The sequence below is a fragment of the Pinus tabuliformis genome, chromosome 3_2, assembly GCF_031772625.1.
Source record: "Pinus tabuliformis cultivar Carrire ecotype Pingquan chromosome 3_2, CPIR1, whole genome shotgun sequence".
Lineage (NCBI taxonomy): Eukaryota > Viridiplantae > Streptophyta > Pinopsida > Pinales > Pinaceae > Pinus > Pinus tabuliformis.
The window spans coordinates 948,926,886-948,939,957 of NC_142302.1; positions in this window are offsets into that span (position 1 = coordinate 948,926,886).

The following is a 13,072-nucleotide window of genomic DNA, read 5'->3' on the forward strand; positions in this document are numbered from 1 at the left end:
TTCATTCCTTGAGGAAGTATTGGCTTCCAAAGCCTCGCCCAGCAAAGCTTTTATTTTAGAAATAACTCTTATAGAAGTGCAGCTTTCTTCTCGAAAAATTCTGTTGTTCCTTTCCAACCACAGTTTCCAGCAGATAAATTTAGGGAGCCACATCCAACTTGTTTTAAGAAGACTTTTTTTTTTAAGGCAGAAGGGAGATAAGCTGGCCCAAGTTCGGAACAGAGAAGGGATGTTATCTGGAAAATCGAGGTTAGCTGGATCTAACAACAGAACTCCCCTCCAGACTTCTTGAGCAAAGGGACAAAGCAGCAACAGGTGACTGACAGTTTCTTCATCAGACAAGCAAAGTGGACATCTGGAAGGCCCTTCCATCCCTCGTCTTCGCAAGTTATCTCTGGTAAGAATGCTTTGGTGTGCAACGGTCCAACAGAAGAAGTCGATTTTGGGGAGAGATGGGAAATCCCATATAAATTTCCATTGAGCAGGATTGGGTGGAGCATATGGGACAGCCATAATTCTTTTATAACCTTCGGAAACAGTGTAAGAGCCGGAGAGGGAGCCCCAGCCTCTTTTGTCTTTAGTAGTGGCCTTTGAAGGAGATTTTCCTTGGAGCAGATCTAACAGTAAAGAAGCTTCCCCCTGCAGCATAATGGGGACCTCCCCCAGGTTCCAACAGTCCCAGGTTCTATCAGGAGCTTCCTTCCAATTCGATATATCCCACAGAGTGTGCAAATTGCAAGACTGAAGCCAGTCTTTGATGTTTGCTCCCAGATTTTGATTTTTCTTCCATTACCAGGGATACAATAAAGATAATGGCTGAATTTCTCCCTAGTAGCACTGCAAAGATTAAAGATCGGGGATCCTTTTAGAAATCTTGGGGGCTTATCCAGGCATCTCAAGCGTTGCCCTTGGAAGTATTTCTTCCAAATGACTCTTTTACTCCAGCTAGAATTTCCAGAGACTAAATTCCACAGAATCTTGGATCCCAAAGCAAGATTTTGAGCAGCCAAGTTACGCAGGTGGAGGCCTCCTTCCAGATATGGTCTCTTGAGAGTTTCCCAATTCACTAAATGAATCCTTCTGTCATTGTTATTCCCACCTTTCCACAGGAATCGTCTCAACAGACTGTCCAATTTGCTTAGAAAGGTTTTGGGGGCAAGGAGAATATAGTTTTGATATAGAGGCATACTTATAAGGACCGATTTCATAAGGGTGACTTTCCCTGCATTATTCAGCCAAGAGGCACCCCAAGCTTGGATTCTATTCTTTATCTTATCGAGCAGAGGCAGCCAGTGAGCAACTTTAGGCTTAGATTTGAAGATTGGAATCTCGAGGTATTTAAATGACTCCCAATTTCGAATTCCATCCATTTCTAAAAGTCTTGCAATATCAGACAGCTCCTTGATCGAGCAGTTCCAGCCATAGATAGAGCATTTTCGATAGTTGATTTTGCTGCCCGAGATCAACCTGTAAATGTCCAGCTCCCTCTTGAAGTGTCTGGCAGAGATTATGCTGGCTCCTCCGAGCAACAAGGTGTCATCGGCGAACTGGGCATGATTAATGTCTTTCACCTTATGAGTAGTTCTGAGGCCAGGCAGAGTTTGATTTTGCTGATTATGATCGAGTTGGAAACTAAGCACCGAGGCCTGAACAGCATATAGGAGCGGAGACAAAGGACATCCTTGTCTCAGGCCCCTAGAGGCTTGGAAGAAGTCAGTAGAACGGCCATTGACCAATGGCGCGATCCAAGGTGAGGCAATACAGGCTTTCACCCAGTTTATGAAGTCTGATGAGAAGCCTAGCTTCTTCATCACAGCGAACAAAAATTCATGTCTCACCCTATCAAATGCGTTAGCCAGATCGAGCTTAATCACCATACCTTTCTCATTTCTTTGGCAGCTAGAGTGAACTGCTTCTTGCACCAGCACAATGTTGTCCAATATCTTTCTTCCTTTTATGAATCCGCCTTGATTTTCAGGGATGATGTCTGGCAGAATGTTTTTAAGCCTATTGGCTATTATTTTGGAGACCAACTTATAACTGGAATTGCACAGGGATATTGGCCTAAATCTGCTGAAGTCTGAGGCGCCTTTCTCTTTTGGGATCAAGGCGAGAAAGGCAGAGTTGATGCCACCGCCCAGCTTTGCACAGTTCTGGGATTTTCTGACCATTCTCAAAAGGTCTTTTTTTATTGTTGACCAGCAAGTCAAAAGAAACCTGACAGAGAACCCATCCGGGCCTGGGGCTTTATCAGGCTCCATGCTGTCCAGAACTTCCTTTAGCTCTTCCATACTAATCGGAGCTGTCAGCATGGCATTATCCGAATCCTGGACGCATTTGGGAATTAATTCAATCGGATAGGCATGAGGATCAATAGCTGGTTCTTCAGGAGCCGAATAAAGATCTTGATAGAAGGAATAAGCAGCTCTCTTAATGCCTTCGAAATCCTTAATCACAGTATTTTGGTAATGAATCTCTGAGACTGATTTGAAATTCTTTCGGGCTTCGGCTTGCTTATGAAAGAAGCTGGTGTTTTTATCTCCAGACTGCAACCATAGATTCCTAGACTTCTGTCGCCAAAATTCTTCCTCCTCCCTGCTAGATCTATGAACCTCTTTTTGAAGCTCGACTTCTTTTTGGAGCAGACTTTGAGAAACAGGACTATGCTCCATATCTAACTGATGAGCAGCAAGCCTGTTTAGAGTTTCTTTTCTTTTGGCTGTAGGGGATTTCAATCTTTTAGCCCACTCTTTAAGGTTTCTTTTTAGGATCCTGATTTTCTCTTCCCACACAAAGAATGGAGAACCGTGGACGGGCCTATTCCAGGATTCAGAGACCACCTCTTGGAATCCTTCTTGCTGGATCCAAAGAGGGCTGAAACGAAAAGGAATGGGGCCTAGATTGCTATCCAGGGAAAGCTCGAGGAGGATGGGCTTATGATCAGAAGTGAGATTTGGAAGAATTTTAGAGGTTGCCATAAGACCGCAAGTCAGGAAAGTAGTGTGGACAAGGAATCTATCCAAACGGGCAGCAATGTGATTTGGGGCTATTCTTTTGTTGGACCAGGTGAATTTACCTGAAGATGGTTTAATATCCTCCAGGTCCCAGCCCAGCATTATATCTTCAACCCATTCTCTGGCAGGGTCCCTGACAATGGAGCCTCCCTTTTTCTCATCAAGAGCAAGGGTGACATTCAGGTCACCTGCAATAATGATATTCCCAGGATTTTGCTCTAAAAGAAATGAATGAAGCGAGTTCCAACAGATTTTTTTCTCGCTTGGCAATACAGGAGCATAAACATTAAACATACTTACTTGCTGACCAGAATCCTTGTGGAGGAGCTGAGTGAAAAGCCAGTGGGGGCTGCTTTTTTCTTGAATAAAATCATATATGGCGTTGTTCCAAAAGGTGGCTATTCCACCAGAAGCGCCTCTTGCACTAACCGCTCTTCCATGGCCTTTTTTCCAAAAAACTTTACTAGAGTGGAGGAGAGGAAGATCCTCCAGCTTTGTCTCCTGGATGAGGAGGATTTCAGGCGAGTATATTCTCACTATATCTTTCAAGGCTTCCTCTTTCGACCTGCTTCCTAAACCTCTGCAGTTCCAGGAGACGTATTTCATTATTTACTGGCTTGGGGGGATGAGGCTCCTATTGGAGCCTTGTTACTCTTGCGCCCAGATCTGGTATTCATCATTGCTTTGAGAGTTTTTTGGGAACCTTGGAGGACATCTATATAAGTTTTTTCCTCTCTCTGTTTCTTCTTGGATTTCCGCCCTCTAGTCGTCTTGATAGGGGTGACTAGCGAGTTGTCAGTTTCAGAATCTCTCTCTTCTGATTCTCCCTCAGAGTCTGAGGCTAGACTGATGTGTTCTTCGTTGCCTTCATTTCCTCTCTGACAATCCTCAGCTGGAGGAACAGTTGATTCAACTTCATTTACTTTCACTTGCTTCCCCTTATTTTCTGTTTCCTCTTGGGTCTCCTTGACATCCACCTTTTCTCCTGAGGAGGAGCCGTCTTTAGAAGCAGCAGCGGCTTTTGAATTAATTTGAGGCTTCCCCATTGGGACGGAGTTGTTCTGCCCCGGAGGCTTTGGAACAGCCTTTCCCTTTCTGATTTCTTTCCATCCTTCTTCTTCAACCGTGTTCCCTGTTGGAGCTTTTGGGCAGTTTCTCTGGAAGTGTCCGTGCTCATGACAGGTTCGGCATTTGAAAGGCAACTGCTCGTAGTCCAGCTTCTGGTAGTGCTGCCATTCTCCAACTTTGAGTTTGATCGCTTCTGGTAGACCGGCTTCCAAATCGACTTCCACGCAGATTCTAGCGCATGTATATTGGCCCTTGTGATCAGCTTTGTCAATGAAACGACCCAACCCATTACCGATCTTCTGCAGAGATTGATAGCTCCAACAGTGTATCGGGAGATTAGGTAAACGAACCCAGACCGGCGCCTCCTTAGGGACATCGACGGATGGGTCAAAGTCAGGGCTCCATTTGTTAAGATACAGTCCCTGATTTCCCATAAAATACGGCCCGTTTCTGAACACCAGATCACGGTCTTCTTTGGTGGTAAATTCAAAAATGAAATAGCCTCGTCCCACAGCATAACAAATCACATTATTTTTCAGCTGAGGTCTCCAGTTTCGTTGAATCCATTCGTCCGTGGTTTTAGTGGAAGGCCATCGGCCCATAAACTGCCCTACCAGGCCTCTGTCAGACAGAGCAAGAGCGATTTTAATCGGTTGTTCCTCTGGAAGTGCTATCTCTGGTATTTCTTCAAGTTTTTTTATGAATTTCGGCACCTCAGAATTCTGGTGCTTCTTCCCTTTCTGCGTTAAAAGTCTTCGAAATGCTTCTTCAGAGGATGATGGAGGTGTGGGAGCGGACTCCCCACCCCCAGGTCCGCTCATGGCTGCGTCCGAGTTTGATGGCGGCGGCAAACCTAATCCCAGCTCCGCGGTTCAGAGCAGAGCGCGCGCGTATATACAATTAAATGTTATTACATATAGATGTATATTATATTTTTTATTTATTTGTATATATATAATCATATATTTTCCTAGATGAGAGATTATATATATATATATATATATATATATATATATATATATATATATAGATAAGCATATGATTTTATTAGAAGTTTTAAGAATGATTATAATGGATATTGGTATTTTTTATAACAATATAACTCCTTTTTAAACCTCTAGTAATATTTGAAACTACTTTCAATCCAATTACAAATTAATTGCTAAAAACCAAAACGTATTTAAATCATTTCAGGTAGTTTTTAAAGTATTTAAATCAAGTGGTTTTTTTTGTATGATAATGATAAGTTTTTTTATTATTTATTAAAAAATAAATTATAATAAATAGTACTTTTATAAATAAAAAAAATTAGCGTAGCTTTATCTTAATTTTTTATATACCTCGTCTATAGACGAATCAAAGTTGTCAAGATGCAAACCACATTTCGAGCTTAAAAATTGAGAAAAGGTTTACATCTAGAGAGATTTGGAGATGCAAACCACATTTTGAGTACAAAATTAAAAAAAAAAATAATTACACCTTGAGAGGTTTGATTCCTTTTGGATCTATGTTGATTCTTGGTAATATTATTTATATTGATTCTGAAATATAATGGTTATGAATATGAATCATTATTTTAATTTATAGGTGATTTTTTCATCGGAACAATTGTTTGTAATTTTACTAATACTAGGATCAAGATGCAAACTTCTTTTTGAGCATAAAACTTCTTTCAAAATGCAAACCTCTTTTTGAGCACAACACTTAAGGAAAGGTTTGCACCTTCAAAGATTTGATTCATTTTGGCTCTTGGTAGATCTAGAGTTAAGATGGATCTATGCTGGTTTTGAGCAATACACTAATAAAATGTTTTGACAGTAAGTTTTTTTGTTTTTGTTTTTTTTTTTTCTCATTGTAAAAAAAATGTTGGCTTTGTAAATTATATAGTATAAAACCAATACATCTAGTCCAAATTGGATTTGGCATCATGTAAGGCCCTATGCCTCCATCTGAATATAAAAAACATCCAGCCTGTAACCCCACTTGGCCATAATCCACATATGTACCACATATAACGCATATAACATAAATAAAACAAAATTAATGAGCCCATCATCAGTCCAAAACAACAAGAGAAAGAAATGTCCAAACATATGGAAGGAAAACAAAATAAGGAAACCGTCATTTCATAAACATAACATATATATAAGTGAAGTTGTCGAAGGTCTTGATCAAAGGAAGGGAAGAAAGTCTGCATCATAGGAATAGCCCTCCATCTCCAGCGCAATATGCAGACCATCTTATGGAGCAGATATACCAAGCTTGGACATAACATCAGTAATGGAATTGTGTTCCGGAGATAAGATCAGGTGGCGTATCTTTATTTCATATTCATCAAGTTGCATTCAATGAGAACATCTGACATATCTTTATTTCATATTCGCCGGCTTGGATTAAATGAGAACAGTTGGCATATCTTTATTTCATATTCTTCGGGTTGGATTTATTTCATATTCCAATAAATCCCATGCTATAGGATATTTAAGACCCTTATGTATGCAGTCTGACACAGTACCATGACATAAGACCATCACCATAAGTTTGCAATAGAAACTAACAAATCAGATCTACAGATCTACATATCTGTATAACAATAGAGAGAAACCCAGATCTACCTGATCACTAAAGTCAATTTAAGCTAGGATGTCAAACCTTAGATCTAAACTTGGGTCACTCTCATCCAAACTGTCTGTGTGTGACCGAAACTCCCATGTTGCTCTCTCGAATACTGTAGAAATTCTCACTGTAGATTAACCTGATTATGCAATATAACTAAAGCAAAATACTTAATCTACTTCTACAATCAAACTTGCGGAAGCTTAATCGATTTGAGAAAGATCAAACAGAATACGTATAACAGAGAAGAAGAATCAATACACATGAAACACAGAAGAATACTTTAGGGAAAGCCTCAACTAAAAACCCCGCTATCTATATTATCATACAAGGTGGAAATAAATCAAGATTGCACAAAGCTTTAGCTCTCACAACTAGCCAGCTCTCAGTACAATCCTCTTAGATGCTCACAGGCTAACAAGGCTTCTCACAAACCTTCTCCTCTACCCTCCAAGCCTCCTATTTCCTTGCGCAGTTTCTCCTATGTAATCCTGTTGTTACTAGATGTAACATTGATCACTCACACTGATCTCACACGCTGTAAAACTGCACAATCCTCAAGGAACCTTGTTCCTTATGCATGGATGAGTTTATTTATTAGAAAATTCCTCCAACTCATAGTACATTGTCCCTGTCTTTAATCTCAACTGGGTCTTTGTCTGAACTGACATGCATGAGTTATTTATGATAGAATCCTCAGTTATCTGGAGTACACTAATTTCATGCATGCATGCATTAACTGACTGAACTCACAATTAGTTCCTCAAACTGTTTGGAACTAATTTAACTAGACTTAACTCAATTAATTCAAGGGATAACTGTGGAATGACTTCACAAAGACTTCTAGCTTGAATTTCTCCAACTAATTAACTCAAGATGAATTAATTAATTATTTTTCAAGCACTTGGTGAGACTAAATTCGAATTTTAATTCAAGGACAAATCAAAATTGGAATATTTTGAATGTTATTTTTAGCATTTCTTATTGCTATTTTCAAAAAATACTATATGAAAGTAATTGTGACTATAAATTCACTCTCAAGAAGCCTTCATGTGTGTGATTGTGGCATAATACTGCTAAAACCAGAGTCACTACCTTATTGTTGCTGTGTGAGTGACCCTCATGTCCCGGTCACTCCGAGGCCTACTCTGTGTAACCGACCGGGGACCGGAACCTTCCGATATGCCTCTGAACCTAGAGTTTCTCCCAAAAGCCTATGTGCCAATGTCCAAGGGTATATATTCACTCTCATAGGCTTATGTTCCAGCGACCAGGGACCAGAATGCCCTGTTCTATGTCAGCCACCAAGATCTAGAAGATCCTAACCAAGAGCGAACCTTTTGCCTATGATTTCGAACCGTTGAGCGAACTCCTTCCGTCGAACTTGTCCGAAACAAGAGAAAAGAGGAGAATATGTGTCAAAATTATCTTGAGGTCTCTTCTATTTATATGCTTTCCTAAGGGTTCACTTGGGGTTAATACTAGCCCAAGTAGTTACTCATGTGGTCTGGGCTGACCCATTCCATAGTACATGTATGAATAAAATAATTCATAACTCAACTTACAGTTAACCAAATTGGGTGATCTTTAGGTCGATTTCAGTACTCTCGAAAAGAGGAGTCTAATGAAATCATTATATCAGTGATTTGAGCTGTCCAAGGTGGAATTTTACCGCAGTTGCAAAAATTAACACATCCTTTGGAGGATCTCGTGCTAGTAGGGCCGAATGCTCGAATCCCTTATTCAAGCACTTGAAACATATTGACACTCCACAAATTAGATCTACCCCACCTTGTGTCACCTTGTTATTTGTTCAATTGTAGGTGTGTCAAGGTTCTACTACGAAGGGAAATTAAGGAGTTGTTCGGATTTAACAACTTGGTAGATATTATGTCGATGCCACTTATTCTAACTTGGAGGAACAAGCATACTAGTCTAGATGCAGTTGCTAATCGATTAGATCGTTCCTTGATCCATGAAAACCTGATTGAGCTGTTTGGTTCTTTTTCGTTCATAGGTTGCTCCATAGAGGTTTTTTTATCATGAATCGATTTTTCTTTAATGATGTGTGGCTAGTGATGGGAAAGGAATTCCTTAAAAATTCAATCACATGGCTTGAAGATAAGGATTTTAAGAGTATGGTTCAGTCCATGTGGGCGAAGTAGATCAATTTTCAAGGGGTCTTTCATATGAATGTCATAAGTCGGAAGTTAATTGGATTAAAGAAGATGGTGAGGCAATGGATAAGGGAAAAAAAAAGAGATTATGTATTATGTATTAATGAATTAATTGAGATCGATAAATTTTTTGGATATGTTTGTTTTATCTTCTTTGGGTTTCTTCTCTACTGCTAAGAAGGAATTGGATTTAGCTCTTGAGAGGCGTAAGAGGATGGTCCTAAAATATCAAGAGGAATGGAGGTTAAAAAGTTGTGTCATCTAGATATATGGGGTGATAAAAATACAAAAAATATTCACTCTGCTACCAATCAAAGGAGGGAAAATACAATTTGGGAGCTCAAGGATGTCAATGGTAGCAATGTTTTTTCGCAAAAGGATCTTCAAAATGAGGTTGTTCAAATTTTTGGAAATCTTTACTGGGCCAAAGAGATGGTGGATATGGATAGTCAATTAGAGATCATTCATACTTACCCTTAAATGTTCAACAAGAAAGATAATGAGAATATTGGAAGGTCGATCACATTTGATGAGATGGTGTCTGCCTTAAAGTCTTTTGCTAGGGACAAAAGTCCCGGTCCGAATAGTTGGCCGGTGGAATCGAGGACATCCTATTTCATTTCTAGTGCGGTAAATTCTACATTCATTTCTTTGATTTCTAAAGGCTCAAATGCTTCTTCTTTCATGGATTTTAGGCCCATTTCTCTTTGCAACTCAGTGTATAAAAAATCATAGAAAATAGGTTAAAAGACTATGAGTCTAAATTTATTGAATTTGAGCAATTTGGTTTCTTTAAACAACAACAAATTTAGGATGCGGTGAATATTACACAAGAATGTTTGCATTCCATTGAGATTAAAAAGAAGGATGTTTGTTTATTGAAACTTGACTTGGTTAAGGCATATGATTGTGTTGGTTGGGCTTTTTTATGTATGGTTCTACATAAGATAAGCCTTTATATGAGGAACGTTGATTGGATAATGGCATACATCTCGTCTGTTAATTTCGTTGTTTTTATTAATCAAGTGCCTTCTTGTTTTTTTAAGGCCTCTAGAGGGTTAAGAAAGTGTTGTTCTCTTCCCCCTCCATTATTTTTTTTGGTCATAAATGGCATCAACAAAATGATATATGTGGTTCACTCATGTGGGTCTTTCTCGAGTGTGAGGATTACAAAAAATCTTTCTATCTCTCATCTAATCTCTATGGATGATGTTCTCCTTTTTGAGAAAGTCTCTATTATTGGATGGAATACTATGCACCAACTTATAATCTCAATTGGTGATGCTACAAGTCTCTATGTGAGAAAATCTAAATCTTTGTCAATTGCTTCATCCTTGGAAGAGGCATATGTTTTAGAAATTGCTAGTCTTCTGGCTATGTAAAAGTCCTCGATGGACCGAGGATTTAAGTATTTTAGTTTCATTTTGAAACCAAATAACTATATCATAAAGGATTGGTGTTAGTTGATAGGTAAATTTGAACAAAGATTGCTATCATGAGCCCATAAATGGTTAGCTATGGGTGGTAGGTTGGTTCTCGTACATATAGTCTTACAAAACATACATCTTAAAAGTTAACATACATCTATATGTCTTAAGAGGAATCTCTACCACACATACTAAAAAAATTAGTTCTTAAGATGTATGCTAATATTCCTCTTAAAAAGTATGCTAATATGCGAACTCTTAAAATGCAAACATTTAAGTTGATTTCTTAGGATATATCTTAAGAGAAATCTCTACCAAAATTAAATTTATTAAAGGTGAACACTTATGTAATAAGATATATGTTTCCATTCTAAGACATTAGATGAAACAAAATCTTTAACCCAATATATTTTGCAACAATAAAATGGGTCATGGATAATCAAAATGTTCTAGTTTCTTTTATTTATTTTTCAAAATATAAAGAATAATTAATTTTTTTAATAATAATCAAAATATTATTTTTATTTATTTTGAAAATATATATAATAAAATATAAAAAATACATAAAATAATCCACTTTTATTTTTATTTTTATTTTTATGTGACTTTTAAATTCATGTTTTGATTAAATATGTTATTTAACACTACAAAGTTTTATATGAATAAACAAATTTTTTAACTATTTTGAAATGTTTATATTAATAAATGATTGTTTTAATTATTTTGAAATGAGTTTATTTTTTTTTGGTGAATTAAAAATTTATTGTATATTATATTTTTATTTTGTTTTTAAATTTTTAAATTTGGTACAATTTTATAAAAAGATATTAAAAAAACATAATTACAATAAATTTTATAATCAACAATAAATTAAAATAAAAAATAAATAATTAAATATATTTCAAAATAATTAAAAATACATTTATTAAAAATATTTAATAATAAAATATTTATTTAAAAATAATAATATTCATTATTAATATTTTATAAAATATTTAATCAAAATACAAACTAAAATTAATTATAAATAAACAATGTAAATTATGTTAGATTTAAGCCTTTGGTAATCTATATTGTAGACAAATGTCTTTCAGATTAATCACATCATTAATATGTGATTAATCCAAAAAACATTTATTTAAAAAATAAATTATATATATATATATATATATATATATATATATATATATATATATATATATTATTTTTTATTTTTAGTGACCACTCTTCCAAAAATGTCAATATCTTCATATTCCATAGACTTCCAACGGGTTGCACCTCAACAACTTCATCTCAATTTCTTGGAGATTACTAGCTTGACCTTAAATAAATTTCAAAATAATTAAAAAAATATTTATTAATATAAAATTATAATTATAATTAATAATAATTAATTAAAATTTAACTTTAAAATTTGATCATTAAGAAAAATATAAATTAAATACTATATATTCTTTATATAACTAATAATATAATTATTAAAATTTAACTTTAAAATTTGCGAATTAAAGAAAAATACAAATTAATTACTATAAAAAAACAATTAATATATATCTATATATATATATATATATATATATATATTCATGATAATTAAAAGGAAAATATATTCTCTTTTGGAAAAACGCCCACATATATATTCGTGGTTCTGAAAAAGAAATTACAATATAATAAATTATCATTATAATAAAATATCATTATATTATATTATATATAAAAGAAAACATTACTCAAAATATTTATATTAAGATGACCTACAATTTCCCAAGGATTTTTGTTCACATTTATGATATGAGAACACGCATATCTATATTTTATTAGAAATTCCCTTTAACCTTTCGTTGACGGAGTTTCTTTACAACACCTTCACTCAACTTCAGGTTTGGGCAAACCCACGCAACAAGATTCACCAATGACATACAATGTTCAACACCATTCAACTCTTCCAGTTCAACACACCCACTGACGTATAGAGATTCAAGCCTTGTTAGGTGCTTCAAATCCTATATGCTCTTCAACTTGGAACAAAATGATGCTTCCAACTCTTTCAACGATACCAATGCCTTCATACTCGGCAGACTCTCTAAACTCGTGCAGTTAAACAAATTCATCTCTTGGAGGTTTGTCAAATTACCGAGGGACTCCGACATGTTGAAATATTATTTTCAACTACAGGGACAGTCCTTTGCCATACCCCTGCAATGATGTAGCCGCCATTAAACAACTGCAGCACCAATCCTTGCCTGAATTCACCATTACACAACGATTTATTACGGAATGGTTGTCATTCACGGAATGGTGGTCATTTATTACAGTTGGTAAAAATAGTAAACACCAGGTTTTACTGCGGACATGGAGAATGTACCGCAACATCCAGAAATTTCAGGGATTAAACTTATCTGTCTGCCCCTCCATACCTCGATTTTAATTTCTAGTCTTGTTATAAAATTTCAAGTAACTTTTTTTTTACAGCACACGCAATTTTTTTTGGTTGCTATATATGAAATGTAATGTTTTTTTCTGTGTAGTTAGAGTTGACCAGAGACAAAATTTTATTTTGTAATACGCAGCAGCGCGTATGTATGAATGAAAAATTTACACACAGCAGTGTAAAATTTTTCAAGAAAGAAACAGAGTGTTACAACAGCGTTAATTTTTTAGCTGAAACAGAGTGTTTTGTAGATACACAGAAGTGCAGACACATTAGTGAAAAACAGTGTGTTGATTTTCAGAGGAGACAAAGTATTTTGCTTTCTGTAATGTACAACAG